This window comes from Schistocerca cancellata, chromosome 2, assembly GCF_023864275.1.
Source record: "Schistocerca cancellata isolate TAMUIC-IGC-003103 chromosome 2, iqSchCanc2.1, whole genome shotgun sequence".
NCBI classification, from domain to species: Eukaryota; Metazoa; Arthropoda; class Insecta; order Orthoptera; family Acrididae; genus Schistocerca; species Schistocerca cancellata.
In genome coordinates, this window is record NC_064627.1 from 390,069,881 (window position 1) to 390,097,872 (window position 27,992).

Here is a 27,992-nt window from a genome sequence, read left to right on the forward strand (position 1 = left end):
CTCACTCATTTGTTACATAGTTTAATTCTTAATTTCTTTGCGTGTTTTTGGTATTTGCATTGTTTAATTCATAAATTTCGGGCGTATTATAGTATTTGAGAGTTGTAGCATCACGTTTTAGTACTCGAATAGTGTTAAATCGCGTAGTCTCCTTCCGCCGCCGAGCAGTGTGTCAGCAGTGCACAAGTGGCAGCATTACTGCATTTACTAGGCAATCTTGTATTTTAATAACCGCTTCAATTTTGTGTCGTTTTGTTTGCGCTCTCTGTAGATTAGTTCAGACGTTCTTTGCACAAGTTTTTAGCATGGATAGGGACTGCAACTGCTGTGTTCGGATGCAGGCTGAGTTGGCATCCCTTCGCTCCCAGCTTCAGGCAGTGTTGGCTTCGGTCACACAGCTTGAGGCTGTTGCCAATGGGCATCACTGTGGGGGTCCGGATGGGGGTTTGTCGGGGACGGCCAGCTCGTCCCACGCATCCCCCGATCGGACTACGACTGTGGTTGCCCGGGATACTGCCCGCATTGAGGCTGATTCCTCACCTGTGGTAGAGTGGGAGGTCGTCTCAAGGTGTGGCAGGGGGCGAAAGACATTCCGGAGGGCTCAACGGAAGGCCTCTCCAGTTTGTCTGACGAACCGGTTTCAGGCTCTGTCTCAGGCTGATACTGATCTTCAGCCTGACATGGCTGCTTGTCCTGTTCCAGAGGTTGCCCCTCAGTCTGCAAGATCCGGGCAGTCACAGAGGGTGGGCTTACTGGTAGTTGGGAGCTCCAACGTCAGGCGCGTAATGGGGCCCCTTAGGGATATGGCAGCAAGGGAGGGGAAGAAAACCAAAGTGCACTCCGTGTGCATACCGGGGGGAGTCATTCTAGATGTGGAAAGGGTCCTTCCGGATGCCATGAAGGGTACAGGGTGCACCCATCTGCAGGTGGTCGCTCATGTCGGCACCAATGATGTGTGTCGCTATGGATCGGAGGAAATCCTCTCTGGCTTCCGGCGGCTATCTGATTTGGTGAAGACTGCCAGTCTCGCTAGCGGGATGAAAGCAGAGCTCACCATCTGCAGCATCGTTGACAGGACTGACTGCGGACCTTTGGTACAGAGCCGAGTGGAGGGTCTGAATCAGAGGCTGAGACGGTTCTGCGACCATGTGGGCTGCAGATTCCTCGACTTGCGCCATAGGGTGGTGGGGTTTCGGGTTCCGCTGGATAGGTCAGGAGTCCACTACACGCAACAAGCGGCTACACGGGTAGCAGGGGTTGTGTGGCGTGGGCTGGGCGGTTTTTTAGGTTAGATGGCCTCGGGCAAGTGCAGAAAGGGCAACAGCCTCAACGGGTGCGGGGCAAAGTCAGGACATGCAGGGACCAAGCAGCAATCGGTATTGTAATTGTAAACTGTCGAAGCTGCGTTGGTAAAGTACCGGAACTTCAAGCGCTGATAGAAAGCACTGAAGCTGAAATCGTTATAGGTACAGAAAGCTGGCTGAAGCCAGAGATAAATTCTGCCGAAATTTTTACAAAGGCACAGACGGTGTTTAGAAAGGATAGATTGCATGCAACCGGTGGTGGAGTGTTCGTCGCTGTTAGTAGTAGTTTATCCTGTAGTGAAGTAGAAGTGGATAGTTCCTGTGAATTATTATGGGTGGAGGTTACACTCAACAACCGAGCTAGGTTAATAATTGGCTCCTTTTACCGACCCCCCGACTCAGCAGCATTAGTGGCAGAACAACTGAGAGAAAATTTGGAATACATTTCACATAAATTTTCTCAGCATGTTATGGTCTTAGGTGGAGATTTCAATTTACCAGATATAGACTGGGACACTCAGATGTTTAGGACGGGTGGTAGGGACAGAGGATCGAGTGACATTATACTGAGTGCACTATCCGAAAATTACCTCGAGCAATTAAACAGAGAACCGACTCGTGGAGATAACATCTTGGACCTACTGATAACAAACAGACCCGAACTTTTCGACTCTGTAAGTGCAGAACAGGGAATCAGTGATCATAAGGCCGTTGCAGCATCCCTGAATATGGAAGTTAATAGGAATATAAAAAAAGGGAGGAAGGTTTATCTGTTTAGCAAGAGTAATAGAAGGCAGATTTCAAACTACCTAACAGATCAAAACGAAAATTTCTGTTCCGACACTGACAATGTTGAGTGTTTATGGAAAAAGTTCAAGGCAATCGTAAAATGCGTTTTAGACAGGTACGTGCCGAGCAAAACTGTGAGGGACGGGAAAAACCCACCGTGGTACAACAACAAAGTTAGGAAACTACTGCGAAAGCAAAGAGAGCTTCACTCCAAGTTTAAACGCAGCCAAAACCTCTCAGACAAACAGAAGCTAAACGATGTCAAAGTTAGCGTAAGGAGGGCTATGCGTGAAGTGTTCAGTGAATTCGAAAGTAAAATACTAGGTACCGACTTGACAGAAAATCCTAGGAAGTTCTGGTCTTACGTTAAATCAGTAAGTGGCTCGAAACATCATGTCCAGACACTCCGGGATGATGATGGCATTGAAACAGAGGATGACAAGCGTAAAGCTGAAATACTAAACACCTTTTTCCAAAGCTGTTTCACAGAGGAAGACCGCACTGCAGTTCCTTCTCTAAATCCTCGCACCAACGAAAACATGGCTGACATTGAAATAAGTGTCCAAGGAATAGAAAAGCAACTGGAATCACTCAACAGAGGAAAGTCCACTGGACCTGACGGGATACCAATTCGATTCTACACAGAGTACGCGAAAGAACTTGCCCCCCTTCTAACAGCCGTGTACCGCAAGTCTCTAGAGGAACAGAAGGTTCCAAATGATTGGAAAAGAGCACAGGTAGTCCCAGTCTTCAAGAAGGGTCGTCGAGCAGATGCGCAAAACTATAGACCTATCTCTCTGACGTCGATCTGTTGTAGAATTTTAGAACATGTCTTTTGCTCGAGTATCATGTCGTTTTTGGAAACTCAGAATCTACTATGTAGGAATCAACATGGATTCCGGAAACAGCGATCGTGTGAAACCCAACTCGCTTTATTTGTTCATGAGACCCAGAAAATATTAGATACAGGCTCCCAGGTAGATGCCATTTTCCTTGACTTCCGGAAGGCGTTCGATACAGTTCCGCACTGTCGCCTGATAAACAAAGTAAGAGCCTACGGAATATCAGACCAGCTGTGTGGCTGGATTGAAGAGTTTTTAGCAAACAGAACACAGCATGTTGTTCTCAATGGAGAGACATCTACAGACGTTAAAGTAACCTCTGGCGTGCCACAGGGGAGTGTTATGGGACCATTGCTTTTCACAATATATATAAATGACCTAGTAGATAGTGTCGGAAGTTCCATGCGGCTTTTCGCGGATGATGCTGTAGTATACAGAGAAGTTGCAGCATTAGAAAATTGTAGCGAAATGCAGGAAGATCTGCAGCGATTAGGCACTTGGTGCAGGGAGTGGCAACTGACCCTTAACATAGACAAATGTAATGTATTGCGAATACATAGAAAGAAGGATCCTTTATTGTATGATTATATGATAGCGGAACAAACACTGGTAGCAGTTACTTCTGTAAAATATCTGGGAGTATGCGTGCGGAACGATTTGAAGTGGAATGATCATATAAAATTAATTGTTGGTAAGGCGGGTACCAGGTTGAGATTCATTGGGAGAGTCCTTAGAAAATGTAGTCCATCAACAAAGGAGGTGGCTTACAAAACACTCGTTCGACCTATACTTGAGTATTGCTCATCAGTGTGGGATCCGTACCAGATCGGGTTGACGGAGGAGATAGAGAAGATCCAAAGAAGAGCGGCGCGTTTCGTCACAGGGTTATTTGGTAACCGTGATAGCGTTACGGAGATGTTTAACAAACTCAAGTGGCAGACTCTGCAAGAGAGGCGCTCTGCATCGCGGTGTAGCTTGCTGTCCAGGTTTCGAGAGGGTGCGTTTCTGGATGAGGTATCGAATATATTGCTTCCCCCTACTTATACCTCCCGAGGAGATCACGAACGTAAAATTAGAGAGATTAGAGCGCGCACAGAGGCTTTCAGACAGTCGTTCTTCCCGCGAACCATACGCGACTGGAACAGGAAAGGGAGATAATGACAGTGGCACGTAAAGTGCCCTCCGCCACACACCGTTGGGTGGCTTGCGGAGTATAAATGTAGATGTAGATGTTATTTCGTGAGATATTTGGCCCGGTCACTATCAGTGGACCATCTTGTATACCCACTGGTAGAAACATTCCTTGCAAAAAAATTTTAAAATCCGTTCTTTGAATGGAGAGTGAACAGCTATCGCTTTAAAATATTAAAATTTAGTAAAACAGTCTCGACCGTATCATATGTTTATTTTGGTTGGCAAACGGTTTCGGTCTATAATTTAGACCGACTTTAGACCGTAAGCGGCTGGTGTCGTTGGACCGAGCAAGATCAGTAACAACACGAACGTTAATTCCATATGGTTTACGCATTTCCGTTCGCGTATTTATTTGTTTATTTTTTATATTCCCCCTGCTTTAAAACCCGGTAAAGGTTTTGAAAGCGAAAGCGAATCTACATCGCGTCGCTGCAAGGAAAGCAACAGTTATTATTTCTAGAAATCACGGATTTTAATCCGAATAAGTATTGTGTGCTTACTACGATTCGATATCATATACACATATCAGATTTATATTATTTCAGTAGTGTGTTTCAGAGTATCAGCCAGTAATCCACCAAAACACCAGCGAACTGACAAAAGTGTATGTAGCCTTGTGTACGCGTCTAAGAATAACGGAGGGAAAGAGCGAGGAGGCAGGAGTGGGAGTGGGAACGTGTGGTAGGGCGGTGAAGGGAAGAATGACAGAAGGAACAGAGAAACAACGAAAACAGAATTTCAGCCAGTTCCGTCCCAACAAACGCTTCTGAAAAAGGTACAAAAACACTACTTCTCCCTCCATTCATATGAAAATTGGACATGCGCTAGTTCTATAAACATTGAGGAGCAGCGTGAGAGATATCTCTGGTATTTGCGACGTCAGTGTGCAACTCCTTTTGCATTATGTTTTCTATGTCAGTTTCTCTGCTATCAATGTTGTAGCAGGAGTGTGATAAACACTTCACTTGACGCAAGTCATTTTCCTACGTAGGCTTTTATTTTATTTTGAGACAAACAATTTATTTCACAATTCGTCGACTAGCTAATTTCATGTATGTAACATAAGCAACATGTAGTGGCGTCGCTGGTAAGTGTTCAGCCGGCCGGAGTGGCCGAGCGGTTCTAGGCGCTCCAGTCTGGAGCTGAGCGACCACTACGGTCGCAGATTCGAATCCTGCCTCGGGCATGGATGTGTGTGATGTCCTTAGTTTAGTTAGGTTTAATTAGTTCTAAGTTCTAGGCGCCTGATGACCTCAGAAGTTAAGTCGCATAGTGCACAGAGCCATTTGAACCATTTTTGGTAAGTGTTCCGCACAAGCGTAATAGGTAAGGGCACAACCATGACAAATGTGAAGTGCATATGTAAAATGAAAAAAAAAGTAACACATATACGGGTTTTGCCACTGTCGCAGCATACAACAAAATATGCTACTGTCAGTTATAAACTGAAAAAACACATGGCAAGTCAGTGACTTTGGACTTGTGTAATACGCTCTGTTTTCCTAGCGTTCCTCGAGTGATACCATGCAACTACGGTTGATCTTTTCCGTCTTGCATTACCTTACTTCTTTATTTCCGTTCGTCAAGCAGTGCGCATGCCGTGTCACGACAGTTTAACACCCCAAGGTCCACTGTACAAAAGGTGCTTCGAACCATTCTCAAATGGTATCCGTACAAGATCCATATCGTACAGCAGCTTGCACTTCAGGACGCGCAACGACGTGTTGACTGCGCTCTCCACTTTCTCGGAAGGATTGAAGTCGACGAGGGCTGGCCCTGGACCATTCTATGGATGGACGAAGCTCATTTTTCTCTGACGGTGAGGTGAACACACAGATTTGCCGAGTGTGCATGAAGTTCCTCTCTATGGCGAACGTGTGACCGTATGGTGTGGCTTCACGGCTACGTTCATCATTGGCCCATCCTTTTTTTAAACAAGTTGGCGCTCAAGGAACAAAGACGGGCGGTGTGACTGGCCAGCATTACTGCGATTTGCTGCGCCAGCATGTCGTACCCGCACTACAGGAGAGAGACGCATTGAACTCTACAGTTTTCATGCAGGATGGGGCTCCACCGCACATCGCTCGGGAAGTTGACTTGCTCCTCCGAAACACATTTGGAAACGATCGTTTCCAAATGCTTGGCCAGCACGATCACCTGATCTCACTCCCTGTGATTTCTGGTTGTCTGGCTACCTCAAGGACAGATTTTACCAGAGAAACATTCACACATGTGCTGATCTGAAGCGCAGCATGTCGAGAGAGGTAGCCGGCATACCTACGGACATGCTTTATTCTACAGTGCAGAATGCATTCTTGCGCTTTAAGACTCTTCTGGACACTGATGGGCGCCATATTAAGCCCCTTTTGTAGCAGTAACGGTACTGCTATGTAATGGTATGACGTACCGTAGCAGCACATTGAAAATGTTTCAGTTAAACTGATTCTGCATCATTTCTCTTCCCCATGTGCTTGACATTAATGCTGCAAAGTTTGATACTCGTACGGTAATTAGTTTCCGTGCTATAACGTGTTCAATAGGGAAACTTTAATTATAACCACCTGGTATATCGTGTTTGGCCTTTATCCACAATTCCTATGTCTGTCGGTGGACCTAAAAGTTCTCTGTTCACGATTTTAGTACGATGTTATTGACTGTCGATCATTTCTGCTCTTCTTGAAGAACTGCACTGCCTGACAAAAAAGTTCAGCACTCGTAAGGAGAGAAAGAAATGAAACAAAAATTCACGGTTTGAGATGGTACGTGATGTCATTTCAGTGATTACAAAATCGAGTCAAATTTACGAAGAACTTAACAGTATGAACCCACCTGTTAGCGTAGTGTTGCACCTACTCTGGTCTGGAGACATGCACTGGTTCGGTTAGGCTTGGCTCTGAGCACTATGGGATTCAACTGCTGAGGTCATTAGTCCCCTAGAACTTAGAACTAGTTAAACCTAACTAACCTAAGGACATCACACACATCCATGCCCGAGGCAGGATTCGAACCTGCGATCGCAGCGATCTCGCGGTTCCAGACTGCAGCGCCTAGAACCGCTCGGCCACTTCGGCCGGCGGTTCGGTTAGGGAGCGTGTCGTAAAGCTGTTGTAGCCACTCTCTTGAGGCAATCTGGCCCACAACTGTTGTTAATGGGCTCTCTCATCCTGGATACTGGCAATGGAACGGTGTTGACGACCGAGGGGTCGGATCCGATCTACATCTACATCTACATCTACATCCATACTCCGCAAGCCACCTGACGGTGTGTGGCGGAGGGTACCTTCAGTACCTCTATCGGTTCTCCCTTCTATTCCAGTCTCGTATTGTTCGTGGAAAGAAGGATTGTCGGTAAGCCTCTGTGCGCGCTCTAATCTCTCTGATTTTCTCCTCATGGTCTGTTCGCGAGATATACGTAGGAGGGAGCAATATACTGCTTGACTCTTCGGTGAAGGTATGTTCTCGAAACTTCAATAAAAGCCCGTACCGAGCTACTGAGCGTCTCTCCTGCAGAGTCTTCCACTGGAGTTTATCTATCATCTCCGTAACGCTTTCGCGATTACTAAATGATCCTGTAACGAAGCGCGCTGCTCTCCGTTGGATCTTCTCTATCTCTTCTATCAACCCTATCTGGTACGGATCCCACACTGCTGAGCAGTATTCAAGCAGTGGGCGAACAAGCGTACTGTAACCTACTTCCTTTGTTTTCGGATTGCATTTCCTTAGGATTCTTCCAATGAATCTCAGTCTGGCATCTGCTTTACCGACGATCAACATTATATGATCATTCCATTTTAAATCACTCCTAATGCGTACTCCCAGATAATTTATGGTATTAACTGCTTCCAGTTGCTGACCTGCTATTTTGTAGCTAAATGATAAAGGATCTATCTTTCTGTATATTCGCAGCACATTACACTTGTCTACATTGAGATTCAATTGCCATTCCCTGCACCATGCGTCAATTCGCTGCAGATCCTCCTGCATTTCAGTACAATTTTCCATTGTTACAACCTCTCGGTATACCACAGCATCATCTGCAAAAAGCCTCAGTGAACTTCCGATGTCATCCACCTGGTCATTTATGTATATTGTGAATAGCAACGGTCCTATGACACTCCCCTGCGGCACACCTGAAATCACTCTTACTTCGGAAGACTTCTCTCCATTGAGAATAACATGCTGCGTCCTGTTATCTAGGAACTCCTCAATCCAATCACACAATTGGTCTGATAGTCCATATGCTCTTACTTTGTTCATTAAACGATTGTGGGGAACTGTATCGAACGCCTTGCGGAAGTCAAGAAACACGGCATCTACCTGTGAACCCGTGTTTATGGCCCTCTGAGTCTCGTGGACGAATAGCGCGAGCTGGGTTTCACATGACAGTCTTTTTCGAAACCCATGCTGATTCCTACAGAGTAGATTTCTAGTTTCCAGAAAAGTCATTATACTCGAACACAATACGTGTTCCAAAATTCTGCAACTGATCGACGTTAGAGATATAGGTCTATAGTTCTGCACATCTGTTCGACGTCCCTTCTTGAAAACGGGGATGACCTGTGCCCTTTTCCAATCCTTTGGAACGCTACGCTCTTCTAGAGACCTACGGTACACCGCTGCAAGAAGGGGGGCAAGTTCCTTCGCGTACTCTGTGTAAAATTGAACTGGTATCCCATCAGGTCCAGAGGCCTTTCCTCTTTTGAGCGATTTTAATTGTTTCTCTATCCCTCTGTCGTCTATTTCGATATCTACCATTTTGTCATCTGTGCGACAATCTAGAGAAGGAACTACAGTGCAATCTTCCTCTGTGAAACAACTTTGGAAAAAGACATTTAGTATTTCGGCCTTTAGTCTGTCATCTTCTGTTTCAGTACCATTTTGGTCACAGAGTGTCTGGACATTTTGTTTTGATCCACCTACCGCTTTGACATAAGACCAAAATTTCTTAGGATTTTCTGCCAAGTCAGTACATAGAACTTTACTTTCGAATTCATTGAACGCCTCTCGCATAGCCCTCCTCACACTACATTTCGCTTCGCGTAATTTTTGTTTGTCTGCAAGGCTTTGGCTATGTTTATGTTTGCTGTGAAGTTCCCTTTGCTTCCGCAGCAGTTTTCTAACTCGGTTGTTGTACCACGGTGGCTCTTTTCCATCTCTTACGATCTTGCTTGGCACATACTCATCTAACGCATAATGTACGACGGTTTTGAACTTTGTCCACTGATCCTCAACACTATCTGTACTTGAGACAAAACTTTTGTGTTGAGCCAACAGGTACTCTGAAATCTGCTTTTTGTCACTTTTTCTAAACAGAAAAATCTTCCTACCCTTTTTAATATTCCTATTTACGGCTGAAGTCATCGATGCCGTAACCGCTCTATGATCGCTGATTCCCTGTTCTGCGTTAACTTCTTCAAATAGTTCGGGTCTGTTTGTCACCAGAAGGTCTAATATGTTATCCCCACGAGTCGGTTTTCTGTTTAACTGCTCAAGGTAGTTTTCAGATAAAGCACTTAAAAAAATTTCACAGGATTCTTTGTCCCTGCCACCCGATATGAACGTTTGAGTCTCCCAGTCTATATCTGGCAAATTAAAATCTCCACCCAGAACTATAACATGGTGGGGAAATCTACTCGAAATATTTTCCAAATTATCCTTCAGGTGCTCAGCCACAACAGCTGTTGAGCCAGGGGGCCTATAGAGACATCCAATTACCATGTCTGAGCCTGCTGTAACCGTGACCTTCACCCAAATCATTTCACATTTCGGATCTCCGTCAATTTCCTTCGATACTATTGCACTTCTTATCGCTATAAACACGCCTCCCCCTTCACTGTTCAGCCTGTCTCTACGGTATACTTTCCAATCTGAGTTTAGGATTTCATTACTGTTTACGTCTGGTTTCAGCCAACTTTCTGTCCCTAGTACTATATGGGCATTGTGACCGTTTATTAATGAGAGCAGTTCTGGGACCTTTCTATAGACGCTCCTGCAGTTTACTATTAGCACATTAATATTGTTATTCCCTGTTGCATTTTGCCTACTCCTACCTTGCCGCGTCCCAGGAGGCGTCTTGTCGGGCCTAGGGAGGGGATTCTCTAACCTAAAAAACCCCCATGTGCACTCCACACGTACTCCGCTACCCTTGTAGCCGCTTCCGGCGTGTAGTGCACGCCTGACCTATTCAGGGGGATCCTACATTTCTCCACCCGATAGCGGAGGTCGAGAAATTTGCACCCCAGATCTCCGCAGAATCGTCTGAGTCTCTGGTTTAAGCCTTCCACTCGGCTCCAAACCAGAGGACCCAGAGGAGCCTTACTAGGTATACGCGTCCGTCCGGGATGTGTTAGTCATGTTGCCTCATGCTACAATGATCAATGATAATATGATGTGGGGGTAGTCTTTTGTGCCCCCCCAACCCCCCACACACTACTTCAGTCTAGATGTAATCCATATTTTAATTTATTCATGCTGTTGCATCCTTGAGCACCCCAGTTCGTGATGTACCCTTGTCCAGTTGTCAGCTACGCTACAGATCAGTAACTTTGTCAATGATGATGGTATTTGGTATTGTGGAATAATATTGTCATTTAATGAAAATTCAATTTTTCATTTTTTGGTGTTAAAGGGAGAGGGTGACATATAGGTTGATTTGCCGAAGTCTTTATTTGCATTTTCAGTAACATGATAGGTTCTGTATGCGATGACATCACGGTCAACGAAGCTCTCCAGGCCGGATACGTTTGGAACTCCAGATCCACCTCGTACAATTGCGACAGTTAGCCATCCATTGCCGTGTGTGAAAGAATCATTGACATCAATGCTGAAGTTCAGTCTGCATCCACAGAAGACTGCTGGTCCGTCCAGTAGAGAGTGTGCTGCGACAGACTTTATAGTATTCTTCTTCTTGTCTGCAGCTGATGTGGTCATTTCTACATCTTCAATTGTTTTATATATGGTCTGTCTTGAACGTTGACTAACACATCCCGGACGGACGCGTATACCTAGTAAGGCTAGTATACGCGTCCGGGATAACACCAAAAAATGAAAAATTGAATTTTCATTAAATGACAATATTATTCCAATCCTTGAGCACCCCTCACTATAACTACCAAATATCATTACATTTGACGAACAACACATCCCGGACGGACGCGTATACCTAGTAAGGCTAGTATACGCGTCCGGGATAAGACCAAAAAATGAAAAATTGAATTTTCATTAAATGACAATATTATTCCAATCCTTGAGCACCTCTCACTATAACTACCAAATATTATTACATTTGACGAACAATTGCTGAAGTTATTAACAAATCAATATTTCAGAGACTAAGTCCCATACGGAACTCCATGTTGACGGACTTTAACTCTCGGCGCTTAATCGAAACCCGACTATTCTAAGTCCGAAAGCGTGAAAAATCAAAATCGACCAATTCAATTTATTGATGCACTGGGTGATGTACCTTTGTCTACAGATGTGAAATACCAAATATCATCATCATTGACAAAGTTACTGATCTGTAGCGTAGCTGACAACTGGACAAGGGTACATCACGAACTGGGGTGCTCAAGGATGCAACAGCATGAATAAATTAAAATATGGATTACATCTAGACTGAAGTAGTGTGTGGGGGGTTGGGGGGGCACAAAAGACTACGCCCACACCATATTATCATTGATCATTGTAGCATGAGGCAACATGACTAACACATCCCGGACGGACGCGTATACCTAGTAAGGCTAGTATACGCGTCCGGGATAACACCAAAAAATGAAAAATTGAATTTTCATTAAATGACAATATTATTCCAATACCAAACTTCGTTGTGCCACTCCAAAACACTGAAAGACTGGAATCTCTCCCCAGATCTCCGCCATACTCAGCGACGATGGTCATTCCGAATAGTGTAGAACCGTGCTTCACTGCTGAACACACTGCAGTGCCATTCATGGCATGGCGATGATGTTGTGTGGTTTGTGGGGTGCTCAACTGCGCGGTCATCAGTGCCCTTACAACGTCCCAATCTTTACTCAGTCCAATCTAGCCATTTTCACAGATGATTATGATATGATAAGGCAACACAAACGCTCAGTCTCCGGGGAGAGAAAATCCCCAACGAGGCCGGGAATCGAAACCGGGACCCCGTTATTCAGAGGCAGCAACGCTAGACACTAGACCGCGAGCTCGTCATGGGAGTATCTCAGCATTACGCAGACAATTCATAGAGACACATCCCACGTGTGGGCGAACACTGTACTGTTAAAAATTGGCACCACGATACTGTTGCAAGAGAGGGTGTGAGATGTCTGTGGTGTACCGTTGCGCCGCCAGAGGTCCCACAGTCCTACCAGCCGTGACAAGTGATACACCATGACGTCCACAGTAACTTCGTTGTGCCACTCCAAAACACTGAAAGACTGGAATCTCTCCCCAGATCTCCGCCATACTCAGCGACGATGGTCATTCCGAATAGTGTAGAACCGTGCTTCACTGCTGAACACACTGCAGTGCCATTCATCAGCAGTCCATGTTTCCCGATCACGGCACCACTCAAACGCAGACGTTTGTGTTGTGATGTTAACGGCAGTCTAGTCATGGAACGGTAGTTCTTTAGTCCAGTGGCTGCTGTACTCCGATCAATGGCGCGTGGAGTCAGAGAATGTTGCAAAGTATCCATTATTTGGGTACAACGTACTTGTTGCACAACACGGGGTGACCATCCTCTCTGGTGATCAGACGACGTCGGCCGGATGATTGACGACCCATGTGCCTGCGCTCACATCACCATGCAGTCCAACATCGGGCCACTGTCGCATCAAAATGCCCTACTAATCTGAATACTGCGACCAGCCGGCAAAATGGAGACCCATAATGAGGCCACCCTTTCAAACTCTCTCAGGTGCTGATAACGCTGTCGCACACGAGTACGCGGCACCCCCGTGTTCTTCACAGTGATCACTCAACATCTGACGCTGTTCACGCCCGTTATGTACGTTACCAGGCCTGGTAACGACACTGAACACGGACAACACAAATGCACGCTGGTGACCCTCAATCTGTCACCGAGAACTGCAACTGTAATCATTTACACACCCACCGATGATGTGTATGTGAACGAAGCTATATTGACACCCGAGTATGTCTTCCTGGTGCTACAGTTTCTTGTCAGGTAGTTTCTCTGCCTATGGTGACCATCGTCACTGTAATAAAATCTTGGCCTGTAAACAAAATTTTTTTTACTAACACTCGAAAAACTTGCCGCTGTTTGTATCCAGGACATATATAATATTTCAACCTCAGTTGGTGCTTTACGACCAGGGGACATCGGCTGGCATGTACTTTTCAATGTGAATAAACTTTACCAACAGCTGTACACTTTAAGATATTTTATTTTATTCTGAAAGAAACCAGTTTCGGCAATTCATTTGTTATCACATATTCGTATGAAGCATCTGCACAACGACTGGAATTCATTATATTGAATTTTATGGCGCTATAGATAAGTGCGTTGATTTGAAAAAAAGCGTATGGGGCCTGAAAACGGCAAAATGAATTGCCGAAACTGGTTGCTTTCAGAATAAAATAAAATACCTTAAAGTGTGCGCCTTTTTGTAAAGTTTATTGACACTGAAAAATGTAAAATATTTTTCCCACGTAATGGCTGTCGGAGCATATGTCTGAGGTAGATTTATGATTGCAAGCCGAGAGAGTGTGCCCAGCATATTGTAATCTTTCAGAAAGCGAGGAGCTTAAAGCATGTTCTTCAGAGAAGATAGAATCTGTGATGGCAAGAGAAAAATACGGCACATTCAACGTGGGAGACAGCCGTTGGTGGCTGAAGGAGATGACAGGTAGCTGTTTAATTTTTCTATGGAATCACACGATTGGCTAATACTAACTATTTCGGTAGCGGGAATGCGAACTTGAGAGTGCGTTCATGTAGTCGCTTTGATTGGCGAAAACGCGAAAAATGTACATAGTGGCAGAAAACTTCTGTCTTCTGCCTTACTCTAAGAGAGAGTTAACCTTGGCAGTTTAGTTAAGAGAAGGGAGATGGCTGCCATAGTTATAAACTTTTCATTGGTTAGAACTCTGACTGTGTACTGCCATTGTCCTTCAAGATTTGAGCGCAAGCAGAACCAGCATCATTTTTTGGAGAAGGTAGAAAACAGATATTGTCAGGACATGATAGCGTAAACACTTCTTCGTCTTCGGGCATGGAAGAGTACAGACTGTCCTTGGGCATCAGGGAGAGAACTGAAATGTCTCCACTTTAGAGCTGATCACACATACCGTTCTTCTGAAGTAATTCATAGCCAGATACCAGTGCTCATTATGAGCTTGAGCGAGAGAACTGGTGCTTGTTCGTACCTTCCTGGTACGTATCTTCAATATATCAACTTATTCAGCAATCATTGGCGATTTTTGTGGACACAATTTTCATATCATTGTATCTAAAACACACCCACCTGTGCCGAGGTCTACCATACATGTCTTTGAATTCTTGCGCCCCTTTTGTAATTATTCGTATTGTTCATTCAGTAATTAGAACCGTTTCAGTACATCTGGTTGTAAACTGGATTGTTATAGAGACTTCTAGTTTCATTTAGTAGCTTGATTGTAAATCTTATGAATATTTCAATGTGAGTTATGGTACCCACACTTAATGTTCAATAGGGCCACCCCTATTTAATTCAGATAGTCGATCAGTTACCCGTTGCGCGACTTTGCGTTTTCATTTCACATCACCTCATAGGAAGCGATCAGTTCACTGTATAGGTCACCGAGTTTCAGTCTTTTAGCATCCCAGAGGTATGATAAATGCCGTTTCTTGATCGCTGTAAATAGGCTTTTGCAGGATAATTTACATCTACTGTATCGTCAGGAGTCTGCCAGTACAATTTCTTCAACATCTCTGTGACACTGTCCCATGGGCCAAACAAACCTGTGATCTACTGTTCTCCCCGACCTTTTGTGCTGCCCTTCTGTGTCCCACACACTTGAGCAATTTTCCAGGGTTGGTCGCACGATTAGGTTGATTGCATTTCTCTAGTATTACAGCAATAACCGAAATCTACCACCTGCTTTACCTGCAACTGAGTCTATGTGATCGTTCCATTCCATATCCCTATAAAGTGTTAAATCCAGCTAATCGTATGAGTTCACTGATTCTAGCTGTGACTTACTGATATTATAGTCATGGGACACTACATTTTTTCGTCCTGTGAAGTGCAAATTTTACATTTCTGAAAGTTTACAGGAAACTGCCAATCTTTGCACCATTTTGAAGTCTTACCAAAAGCTCTTTTTCAGCATCTGTGGGATGTCTATGGTTACTATTAATATCGTCCGCAATGTCATTAATATACAACATGAACAGCAAAGGTCCAAATGCACTTCCCTGTTGCACACCCGAAGTAACTTCTACATCTGTCGATGAATCTCCAGCCAGGATAACTTACTCCATCCTCCCTGCCAAAAGATCATCAATCCATTCACAAATTTCGCTTGTACCTCGTGGGTTCGTACTTTTGTTAGTGATTTAGTCGCAATGTATGGCGGGCTAGTAGTTTTTATAGTGTTTGTATGTAGTTATTAGTTCTAAGCTATCTTTTGATAGTGTGTTCTTTAGCTAGGTGAACTGGACTCCTCAATCAAGTTATAATTTTGGCTTGATACCTCATACGATCGTAAATCTGATATTGATTTATGATACGTTCTTATCGACATCCAGTAAGCTAGAGTCAGTGTCTCAGCCTGTGGTGTTGGGAGTTTCCTTGATGCCTCGTGAGAGAGCGTGAGTTCTGCATGCGTAGGTGAGAAGATGGTGCGCATGCGCGGGAGAGTTGTTGTTTTTTGGGTAGGACACTGGCCAGAGAGTCTGTGGGCAGTGGCGAGAACGTCAACGTAGACCACGCAGAATAACGATCGCCAACTTGAGAAGGCGATGAGTTTTTCAAGTTTGTAGTTGGCTGTATAATTGGCAGCCACATATAAATTCTTCGGTTGCTTCGTGGCCTTCTATCGCTGGTGTGGAACATTTTCATGTGATGCATTCAGGAACGCTGCGCCGCCCGCGACGTCGCCATGCATGTCGCCGACGCATTGCTATGGCACGTTAACACACGAAGGTAGTTCACCGAAATATACCTGCTGTGAGGTCGCTGTAGTTGTCATTACCAACATTTATCGCAAACTAATAGTGACCTTCATTTCGCCGAGTCACACCATCACACCATTACAGCACTTAGTTGTACCTAAGCCAATGAACATACTACACTCCTGGAAATGGAAAAAAGAACACATTGACACCGGTGTGTCAGACCCACCATACTTGCTCCGGACACTGCGAGAGGGCTGTACAAGCAATGATCACACGCACGGCACAGCGGACACACCAGGAACCGCGGTGTTGGCCGTCGAATGGCGCTAGCTGCGCAGCATTTGTGCACCGCCGCCGTCAGTGTCAGCCAGTTTGCCGTGGCATACGGAGCTCCATCGCAGTCTTTAACACTGGTAGCATGCCGCGACAGCGTGGACGTGAACCGTATGTGCAGTTGACGGACTTTGAGCGAGGGCGTATAGTGGGCATGCGGGAGGCCGGGTGGACATACCGCCGAATTGCTCAACACGTGGGGCGTGAGGTCTCCACAGTACATCGATGTTGACGCCAGTGGTCGGCGGAAGGTGCACGTGCCCGTCGACCTGGGACCGGACCGCAGCGACGCACGGATGCACGCCAAGACCGTAGGATCCTACGCAGTGCCGTAGGGGACCGCACCGCCACTTCCCAGCAAATTAGGGACACTGTTGCTCCTGGGGTATCGGCGAGGACCATTCGCAACCGTCTCCATGAAGCTGGGCTACGGTCCCGCACACCGTTAGGCCGTCTTCCGCTCACGCCCCAACATCGTGCAGCCCGCCTCCAGTGGTGTCGCGACAGGCGTGAATGGAGGGACGAATGGAGACGTGTCGTCTTCAGCGATGAGAGTCGCTTCTGCCTTGGTGCCAATGATGGTCGTATGCGTGTTTGGCGCCGTGCAGGTGAGCGCCACAATCAGGACTGCATACGACCGAGGCACACAGGGCCAACACCCGGCATCATGGTGTGGGGAGCGATCTCCTACACTGGCCGTACACCACTGGTGATCGTCGAGGGGACACTGAATAGTGCACGGTACATCCAAACCGTCATCGAACCCATCGTTCTACCATTCCTAGACCGGCAAGGGAACTTGCTGTTCCAACAGGACAATGCACGTCCGCATGTATCCCGTGCCACCCAACGTGCTCTAGAAGGTGTAAGTCAACTACCCTGGCCAGCAAGATCTCCGGATCTGTCCCCCATTGAGCATGTTTGGGACTGGATGAAGCGTCATCTCACGCGGTCTGCACGTCCAGCACGAACGCTGGTCCAACTGAGGCGCCAGGTGGAAATGGCATGGCAAGCCGTTCCACAGGACTACATCCAGCATCTCTACGATCGTCTCCATGGAAGAATAGCAGCCTGCATTGCTGCGAAAGGTGGATATACACTGTACTAGTGCCGACATTGTGCATGCTCTGTTGCCTGTGTCTATGTGCCTGTGGTTCTGTCAGTGTGATCATGTGATGTATCTGACCCCAGGAATGTGTCAATAAAGTTTCCCCTTCCTGGGACAATGAATTCACGGTGTTCTTATTTCAATTTCCAGGAGTGTACTTATGCAGGAAAATGTTGACGGTTCTCGAGTGTGATTGGCTGTCCCATCACTTATGTGTCGCCGAAGGTTGGTTCTGTGTTTGATGTTCAGAAATCAGGTGTCAAGTATCGTGGTGCAAGGTGGCCCTTTTGTTTTAAGATTCGAAAGTGAGTTCCAACAGTAGCTTTTGCACACTCAGTTTCCCCTGTAAATAGCGAAACTCTGGTACCTTCTCTTAAATTACATGCAATTGTTTTAAGAGGTGATGGCACGTGTGGTAATAATTTGATATATGCTGGTGAGTTGTGGAAATGATGCAATTCTGGTGGTACATTCTCCTGTTTTGTATGTAATTGTTTTAAGATGTTTTGGCTTGTGGAGTATTATTGCTTTTTCTGTTTTAGAGGTGTAAAACCTAATTGCTTTATTGTAACTTTTTAAATCTGCTGGCTAAGCCTTTTGGAATGTTTGCCAAATATTAATATGCTAATACCAGCTTCTGAACAATATTTTTTCAGGATGAATCTTTGACATCTGTCGTTGGTTAGTGTGGTTAATAATTTTTATTGGAATTTTTTTAGTTACTAAGTTTAAATCAACTGAATGCCATACTGTCTGATTTACTTATTGGCACCCTTTGAACTACATTAATGTTTATAGTGGCTGATGCATTTATTGGATCTTTTCAATAATTTTTTGCTGCTAATATTGTCTTATTTGCCCGTTGGCGCCTTAAAATTTATTGGCTCTTTTGCACAAATTTTTGGATGTTATATTGTCTGATTTGCTCATTGGCGTCTTTAAACTATTTATTTTTTATAGTATCTGATTCTTTTATTTCAGTTTAGTTACCATGTTCTTCTGATCATGTGTTACTCCAAGGTATTTAATTGGGTGAACTGGACTGCTGTGGTTTGTTTAGGAGAGGTCTCTGAGATGGACAGCTCTTGAGGTTCTTCCTACTGAATTTTTGCAGGGTTGATGGAGAGATATCACTGGTTATACTAGGAGGTAAAATTATTGAGGCCTAGTTGTAGGGATCGTAACGAATGGAGGGTGGGACAAGCATTGAGGAAAGACATATTGTCAGCATATTGAGGTACGTAGATAACAGAGAGGGTCTTATGAACGGCAGATGTTTATTGGAGATTATGGAGCAGTTTCGTAACGTAAGTGGCGCAGATTATTTCTAAAATACAGTGTGTGCCACATAAAACAGGCAGTCTTCACGTTCCGATAAATCATCTGTAGTCGAATTGCTTATGAAGTCGCAAAACTGTCTCGAAAGTTGGCTACACTGCATCTTATGGGAAAGTTGAGTACATCTTTGTGTTCGTGCTCAGTTGTTGTCAGAAGCTTGTATTGTTGAGTTGTTACAGAAATGGGGCAGTTTGCATTAGAACGTGGACCATAAGAAAACTTTTAGTACAAATTTATCCAAATTTCGCCACCAACTACATATAAAAAACCGATAATTAACTAAAAATTGCGCGACTTTTATACATCGCAGTGAAGTCAACAAAACAAAGCAGAACCTAACACATCGAAAACATGATATAAAAACGGCATAGTACAAAGAGAAAATACACTTGAAAATGGGAGTCATTTCTCTAAACGCGTCGTGTAAAACATAAATAAAAGAAAATCGTGACTGGTAGCAAAAAAGTTATTCATAAACAAACCAATTGTTCTCACAGTCACAGGCATTCACATAACCATTTACAATTACCCGAGCGGTCTAACGCACGGCTTTCCGGAGCGGGAAAGAGCGCCCGGCGGACTTGTGTCGAGGTCCGGTGAGCCGGCCAGTCTGTGGATGGTTTTTAGGCGGTTTTCCATCTGCCTCGGCGAATGCAGGCTGGTTCCCCTTATTCCGCCTCAGCTACACTATGTCGGCGATCGCTGGTCAAAGTTCTCCACGTACGCGTACACCATCACTACTCTACCACGCAACCATAGGGGTTACACTCGTCTGGTGTGTGACGTTCCCAGGGGGGACCACCGGGGCCGAACCGCACAATAAACCTGGGTTCGGTGTCGGGCGGCCGAGGGGTGAAGTGGACTGCGGTAGTCGTCGTGGGGTTGTGGACCACTGCGGCTGCGGCGGCGACGGAGCCTCTCCGTCGTTTCTAGGTCCCCAGTTAACACACAACATACAACCATTTACAATGGAAAAAATCGAACTGATATTGCGGAGTGTTGCGTAAAGACAGGCTTCATCGAGGAAAGTAAGGAAATGTTTCAGACGAAGTGTCCCACATGGAAATTTCTCAAGACTAGCACTAATCTGCTGGCATTTGGTGTACAGACATGAAATGGAGGGCTGCAGGCCCTCATCAGAACGTGCAGAGAAATAGGTGACCGACACTTAGGACCCCTGAAACTATAGACAAAATACGCATGGACATTATGAGAAGTCCCTGCAAGTTGGTAATGAGGTTGTCGCAATATGTTGGTGTATCTCGTACATTGTCATCGTGTAATAAAATATATGAAATAAAAGCCTATCGTGTGAGTGTGGGGCAGGGGTTGAAATACGAGGATCAGAAAAAAAAGGGTTTATTACTGAAACTGGCTATTAAGATCAAATGCTAATTATTACTAGGACCCCATACTTTGCATCATGTCGGATGAGGCCCGGTTTCATTTGTCAGGTTATGTAAACTCCCATAATTGCAGATACTGGTCACTGGTCAACCCACGTATTCTGTATGAGGAACCTCTCCTCTCAGAGAATATAGGTGTTCGGCGTGCGTTGTTGGCATGTGAACTATTGGCCCCATATTTTTCAGTTACCCCTCAAACGGTATCAGATGTCTAAAGATATTTGACCCTTTCTATGCACAATTATCAGATGCAAGAAGCTGCATGCAGTATTTCAAAAAGATGGAACAACCACTCACACATCCAACTACAGTATAGCCCACATCACCAACGTGTTCCCTGAAGACAGGCTTGTCAGTAGATGCCTGTGGCCCCCTAGGTCCCCGGACTTAACATCATGCGATTTTTATTTACGGGACACAGTAAAAAGCAAAGTGTATGCTGACACTCCTCGCACAACAGACGGAACGTTACTAGAGAAATTTGTAAGCGGGCTGCTTCTGTGTTGGCAGCGCTGTCTAGCGCTTAGCTTTGGATCTCTGACTGCGCTTCCTTTGTAAGAGAATCTGTGGCTGGTTGGACTCGTTGTTGGAAGTTAATCGCCAGTACTGTTGGGCAGTTGGAAGTTAGTCGCCAGCAGTGATGGAAGTACTGTTGGGCAGTTGGAGGTAGCCAGCAGTGATGGATGGAAGTGGGAAGTTAGCATTGATGGAGGGTAGAGGTCTGAAGTGTTTGCGAAGGCTAACGATCTGGAAGTATCCGACTTGGAGACTGAAAATTATTCATGATTATATATCTTTGTACTGGATGCCAATGACGATTTATATTCGTGTTTGAACTGGATGTCACATTATTTAGGTAAAAAATACATTATTTGGTTTGCAACAAAATCTTTATTTTGCTAACCACTTGCCTATTAGTAGTTAGTGGCTTTAGTAGTTAGAATCTTTTATTTAGCTGGCAGTATTGACGCTCGCTGTATTGCAGTAGTTAGCGTAAGTGCTTCATGAAATGTATAGGTTAATGTTAAGATTTCTTTAGGATGAAGCAAACAGCTTGGTGGAATGATACAGTCAAGGCAGCCTGTAAAAGGAAAAAGGAGGCGTATCAAAAATGGCTACATACCAGAACCCAGGTAGACAGAGAAAGTTATGTTGAAGAAGGAAACAAAGCCAAACAGATAATTGCAGCATCCAAGAAGAAATCGTGGGAAGACTTTGGAAACAGGTTGGAGACTATGGGTCAAGCTGCTGGAAAACCATTCTGGAGTGTAATTAGCAGTCTTCGAAAGGGAGGTAAGAAGGAAATGACAAGTATTTTGGACAGGTCAGGAAAACTGCTGGTGAATCCTGTGGATGCCTTGGGCAGATGGAGGGAATATTTTGAAGAGATGCTCAATGTAGGTGAAAATGCGATCAATAATGTTTCAGATTTCGAGGTAGAATGGGATAGGAATGATGATGGAAATAGGATCACATTTGAGGAAGTGGAAAAAATGGTCAATAGATTGCAGTGCAATAAAGCGGCTGGGGTGGATGAAATTAAGTCGGAACTCATCAAATACAGTGGAATGTCAGGTCTTAAATGGCTACACAGGATAATTGAAATGGCCTGGGAGTCGGGACAGGTTCCATCAGACTGGTCAAAAGCAGTAATCACACCAATCTTTAAACATGGAAACAGAAAAGATTGTAACAACTACAGAGGTATCTCTTTAATCAGCGTTGTGGGTAAAATCTTCTCAGGTATTGTTGAAAGGAAAGTGCGAGTATTAGTTGAGGACCAATTGGATGAAAATCAGTGTGGGTTTAGGCCTCTTAGAGGTTGTCAGGACCAGATCTTTAGCTTACGGCAAATAATGGAGAAGTGTTATGAGTGGAACAGGGAATTGTATCTATGCTTTATAGATCTAGAAAAGGCATATGACCGGGTTCCTAGGAGGAAGTTATTGTCTGTTCTACAAGATTATGGAATAGGAGGCAAACTTTTGCAAGCAATTAAAGATCTTTACATGGATAGTCAGGCAGCAGTTAGAGTTGACGGTAAATTGAGTTCATGGTTCAGAGTAGTTTCAGGAGTAAGACAAGGCTGCAACCTGTCTCCACGGTTGTTCATATTATTTATGGATCATATGTTGAAAACAATAGACTGGCTGGGTGAGATTAAGATATGTGAACACAAAATAAGCAGTCTTGCATATACGGATGACTTAGTTGTGATGGCAGATTCGATTGAAAGTTTGCAAAGTAATATTTCAGAGCTAGATCAGAAATGTAAGGACTATGGTATGAAGATTAGCATCTCCAAAACGAAAGTAATGTCAGTGGGAAAGAAATATAAACGGATTGAGTGCCAAATAGGAGGAAAAAAGTTAGAACAGGTGGACGGTTTCAAGTACTTAGGATGCATATTCTCACAGGATGGCAACATAGTGAAAGAACTGGAAGCGAGGTGTAGCAAAGCTAATGCAGTGAGCGCTCAGCTACGATCTACTCTCTTCTGCAAGAAGGAAGTCAGTACCAAGACTAAGTTATCTGTGCACCGTTCAATCTTTCGACCAACTTTGTTGTATGGGAGCGAAAGCTGGGTGGATTTAGGTTACCTTATCAACAAGGTTGAGGTTACGGATATGAAAGTAGCTAGGATGATTGCAGGTACTAGTAGATGGGAACAATGGCAGGAGGGTGTCCACAATGAGGAAATCAAAGAAAAACTGGGAATGAACTCTATAGATGTAGCAGTCAGGGCGAACAGGCTAAGATGGTGGGGTCATGTTACACGCATGGGAGAAGCAAGGTTACCCAAAAGACTCATGGATTCAGCAGTAGAGGGTAGGAGGAGTCGGGACAGACCGAGGAGAAGGTACCTGGATTCGGTTACGAATGATTTTGAAGTAATAGGTTTAACATCAGAAGAGGCACCAATGTTGGCACTGAATAGGGGATCATGGAGGAACTGTATAGGGGGGCTATGCTCCAGACTGAACGCTGAAAGACATAATCAGTCTTAAATGATGATGATGATGATGATGATGATGATGTCAGATTGCGTTGCGCCAGAATATTGTGGGTCACTGTTGACATGATTAGAAAAAGTAAAGAGAAAGTAGGCTTAGTACGTTCAGTTTTGCACAACTGTTTTCGAATGAAATAACGTAGAAGTTTGATCTTCTCAGACATTCAGCAATTTAAGTACAGACACACACATTTAAGTAAAGAAGTTTCAAATTAACAACATTACGTCTGCAGAATTACTGCGTGCTCTTAGTAATGTCATCATACGAAATAAACAATGTCTGGAAACTCATGGCCACCAGTTCCAGCATCTCTCATAAACAAGGAGCTATATGAAACTTCCTGGCAGATTAAAACTGTGTGCCGGACCGAGACTCGAACTCGGCACCTTTGCCTTTTTCAGGAAAGTGCTATACCAACTGAGTTACCCAACCACGACTCACGACCCGTCCTCACAGCTTTAATTCCGCCAGTAACTATATGTTTTTAACGTTTCTATTACCTATTCTTTATTATTTAGTTCACTGTTATCTGAATCTCGCGGGTGAGGCGTACCGGTTATATGTGGGACACCCTGTATCATGTTTCTGTAATGGTTTCAGACTCTGTACGAGTTATAAATTAATATAAGTCGTCGATATCGTTACTGTCACAGCCACGTGCATACTGTTTAAATACTGCGTCTTCTCAGTCGCGGAGAATATGCGATGCTTTGTGCAAAACCAGCAAAGAATTGAATATGTGAGCAGAGAGCGGCCGCATCCGCGGTCACAGAAGCGCATTTGGCGCGAGCGGAGACCGCGTGCCTGCCTGCCTGCCTTTGACAGCGCGGAACAAGTGCCGCGTATCGACCTGCTATATTTACGAGGACGCTCGCGGCTCCACACAGCAGAACGCACGACCGTACACAAAGCAGTCATGAGCGAGGTTCCAGCAGGTCAGCTGCTGGCTACGACCACTTTCTATGAGCTGTTTTGATTCACACAGCAGAGCGGAATCCAAAATCCAACTGGTTTCAGATATGCGCTCTAGTTTTCACTACGAAGGTTACAAAGGCACACTTTTATGTGTGTGTGTGTGTGTCTTTACACCTTGCCAGTGCTGCAAACATTTAATATAACAGACAATGGACCGTGGACTATAGTAACAAAAAACTAGCAGCGCTAGTTGGAGTATTTTTCTATGACCAGTGACAGTTGAAATATCTCTCTATGTCTATGCGAACAGTTCACAGTCCACTGAACATTGCGCGTCCTGGCAGTATTTGATACTGTCCGTCCTTTTGCAAGCGCGCATGGAGCGAAGGAAAAATGAATGTCTGCCCACCGTTGTGTGTTTCCTTTATCTTCCTCCTTTATCTTCACCTCTCCACCTCGATAGCTGAGTGGTCAGCGCCGCGGTCTGTCACGCCAACGTGCCCGGGTTCGATCCCCGGCTGGGTCGGAGATTTTTCACCGCTCAGGGACTGGATGTTGTGTTGTCTTCATTATCATTTCATTACCACCAGCGGAAGGCAACGGGAAACCACCACTGGAATCACTTCCCTAGACGCTCATGCGGCGGATCTCTGACGAGGCTTCCCCCATGACCAGACCTGCCGTAAGGCAGAACACAAAGTCTCTTTTATCTTCACCTAGTGGTGAAAATTGCAAATCATTTCTCACAGACATCCACGCGAAGGTGGTACTGCTGAAGAATTCTTACAATGAGTGTGGACCCAGTGTTAGAGGTGGCCAATCCAACTCGCTATCGATCCCAGATGGTCTCGGGATGTCGGGTAGGTCCCATGCAAACCATGGTATTAGTACTCGAGCACCCGTGAGGATGAAATTTTCCCGTATTGAGGATGCTTACGTGCTACCAGTAGCGCTTATTTCTGCTGCCAGTAAGCGCCCTTTTACTAGATACGAGGAACTGTGTAGTAAGCAGACAACGTTAGGGGGGGGGGGGCCTTCCTGACCCCTAGGGTACCTCGAATAAACAGCAGGTGCCGCACCTCATACTCACATTCCCAATTACACCATAGATAAATACAGTCCTCGAACGCACCTATCTCTGCTGTGATAAGATCTGAAACCAACATCTAAGTCACATGACAGAGAGCAAAACGCCGAGTTTCTGCTATTACACACTACGCGAAGTTGAGCCGAAAGATACATACAGTTTTCCTCATTGATAGCTTAAATAAAACTTTAATTTTAACAAGGAATTAGTATCTCAACGTGTTAGTATCACACATGTAGAAGAACAGGTAACCTAATTTATAGGAAATTACCAATATTAAAATAATAGTTATCATTTTTACATTTGGTTAGGCGAAAGGCTAACTAACAGTATGAAACACTGTACTGACAGTCATTTCTTTTTACAAGTGACAAATTTACAATTCTTCAGTGAATTCCTGTTTAGGTGCACTGTGATTCATTAGCTCATCGCTTTCACATTACATCGCAATTGCTAAATTTATATTGGAACTGAAAACACACCTTCAATGGCCTACTCCTCTCTCTTTGTATTTCCATTTCCCCCTGGCCCTCTCTTTGTCCATCTCCTGCCTCCCTCCTCTGCCCATTTCTTCCCCCCTCTCTCTGACTTCGAGCACTGTTAATCGTTATTGCCAACGAAACTTTAATTAGAAATTGAAGTCACTTCAAATGATTGGGTAAGTGGTGAAGAGGGGGCGGGGGGGGGGGGGACGAGGTATGAGTGAGACCTTGCTAGCTGCCGGATCTATGAGGATAGTAGACTCAATCACAGTATTGCACGTAGTTTCAATCTGCAAATGCACAGGATTTAAAATTTCCGTGTGATTCTTATTCCGTAGTAGTATAAATAAACTGGTAAGTTGTAAGTACAGCTTACCTGTTTTCCACATAACCGACTGCGAGGAAGAAAACTACTCAGTACCTTGTTGTGTGAACAAATTCTATTGAGAAAGTATATGCATTGGTGAAACAATTTGTCTAATGGTTTAAATGCCCTGCTATCGTAGACTGAGTGCGAGAAAGAAAACTAAATCGCACATTTTCTCAGCACGGCATTTTCCTTCTCGCGGTCAGTTTTAACAGAAAACCTGTACATTGCTTTTCTTTTTTTAAATATATACCATGTGTCTTTCTGAATCTTTATTAGAGTATCACGTAAAAATTTGAAGTAAATCGATCAAGAACTTTTCGAGGGTTTTGCTAACGACGTTTCCCCCATATATATATATATATATATATATATATATATATATATATATATATATATATATATATATGTAAATGCAGCCTGAGTTAGTTTTACTTATGTTAACAAGTTCATGTTCACAAGGTCATCTCACAGATGGCTCTGCACGTTGCGTAGCCGGTATCGACGATGCATGTTTGATTCGCTGAATAACGAAATATTGATTTCGAAATTTGAGGAAGAGACAATGGTTTTCTATACCATAGTATTTGATTACTTAGAGACACGAGCTATTTCTTTTAACAAATATCAAGTATCTGATTGGATGACGCTGTCTAAAACCCCATATTGGATGAGACTGAAAACACTGTTACATACCTGACTAAAAATGGTGTGAAGATTTCACACGACTATTGTTTTCAGGAATATATGTTTCTGAAGAGGTTTTTAGAAACTAAGCGTGAGTTGGAGAAATGGAAGTCTAAAGACTCCGTTGACGAAAGGTGGATTTAATTTTTTAAGGAAACCGAAAATCCTGAACGCAAGTGTCAACTGCTAACATTATGAGAGTATTTGTGAGCTATTCCCCCACACAATGCCACTGTGGGTAGAGTACTTTTGCTGATGTTGGCGCAGTGGACTGGTGAACGAAATCGGCTGCTGCCAGGGACGGAAGAGTCAGTCTTTCAGTATCAGTTTAACTACAAGCTGACTTGCATGGAGTTTTATAAATACGTAAAAGGGAAAAAAGATTTGCTGAAAAAGGTGAAATCTTCTGAAAATTATGGCGTACCAACTACTTCTGCCGCAACAAGTTCCATGTAATTGTGTTCTAAACAAAAAGTAATTATATTAAATAATCTCTTTTTACTTCATTTCTACACCTCCACCTCAGAGCGTCCCAAGCGAGGCCACAGCTAGATATGGCAACCATAATCCGAATGTTTATTAGAACATCATGTAAAAATTTGAAGTTAGTAGGCCAAGCACTTTTCGAGACTTTTGGTAACAACGTTAGACAACGTCTCGTCTTTATGTAATAGTACTGATGACAACGATTTCTACCCATAATATCCTGCTTTCACACTCAATAAGCGTTAATGTATTACGACTTTTGCTACTGTAATAGTCCTTCAGATACCGCAACAACATCCAGGTATGGAGCGTAATATGTTAGATAACGTTGATTATAGAGAAAACTCTTGTAATGAATTAGATTTTAACATTGTTTCGTCGCGTCATCTAGTTTTCGACCAACTATTCAAGTCGTAACACTTAGGCACAAATACGTAAAATACGTACTCGCAAAATAATAGAAGACCATTCACATCTGCTTGGTAACGATATCACTTCTTAACTCAGCCTCTAAATACAGTGATTTCATCTTGA

At 44.2% G+C, this 27,992-nt stretch overlaps 1 protein-coding gene across 1 annotated transcript in view; it reads right to left on the minus strand.

Moving 5' to 3' along the window:
• Positions 1 to 27,992, minus strand: part of LOC126154306 (retinal guanylyl cyclase 2) — a 450,774-nt gene that overhangs the window by 408,950 nt on the left and 13,832 nt on the right. The gene's annotated exons all lie outside the window — the stretch shown is intronic.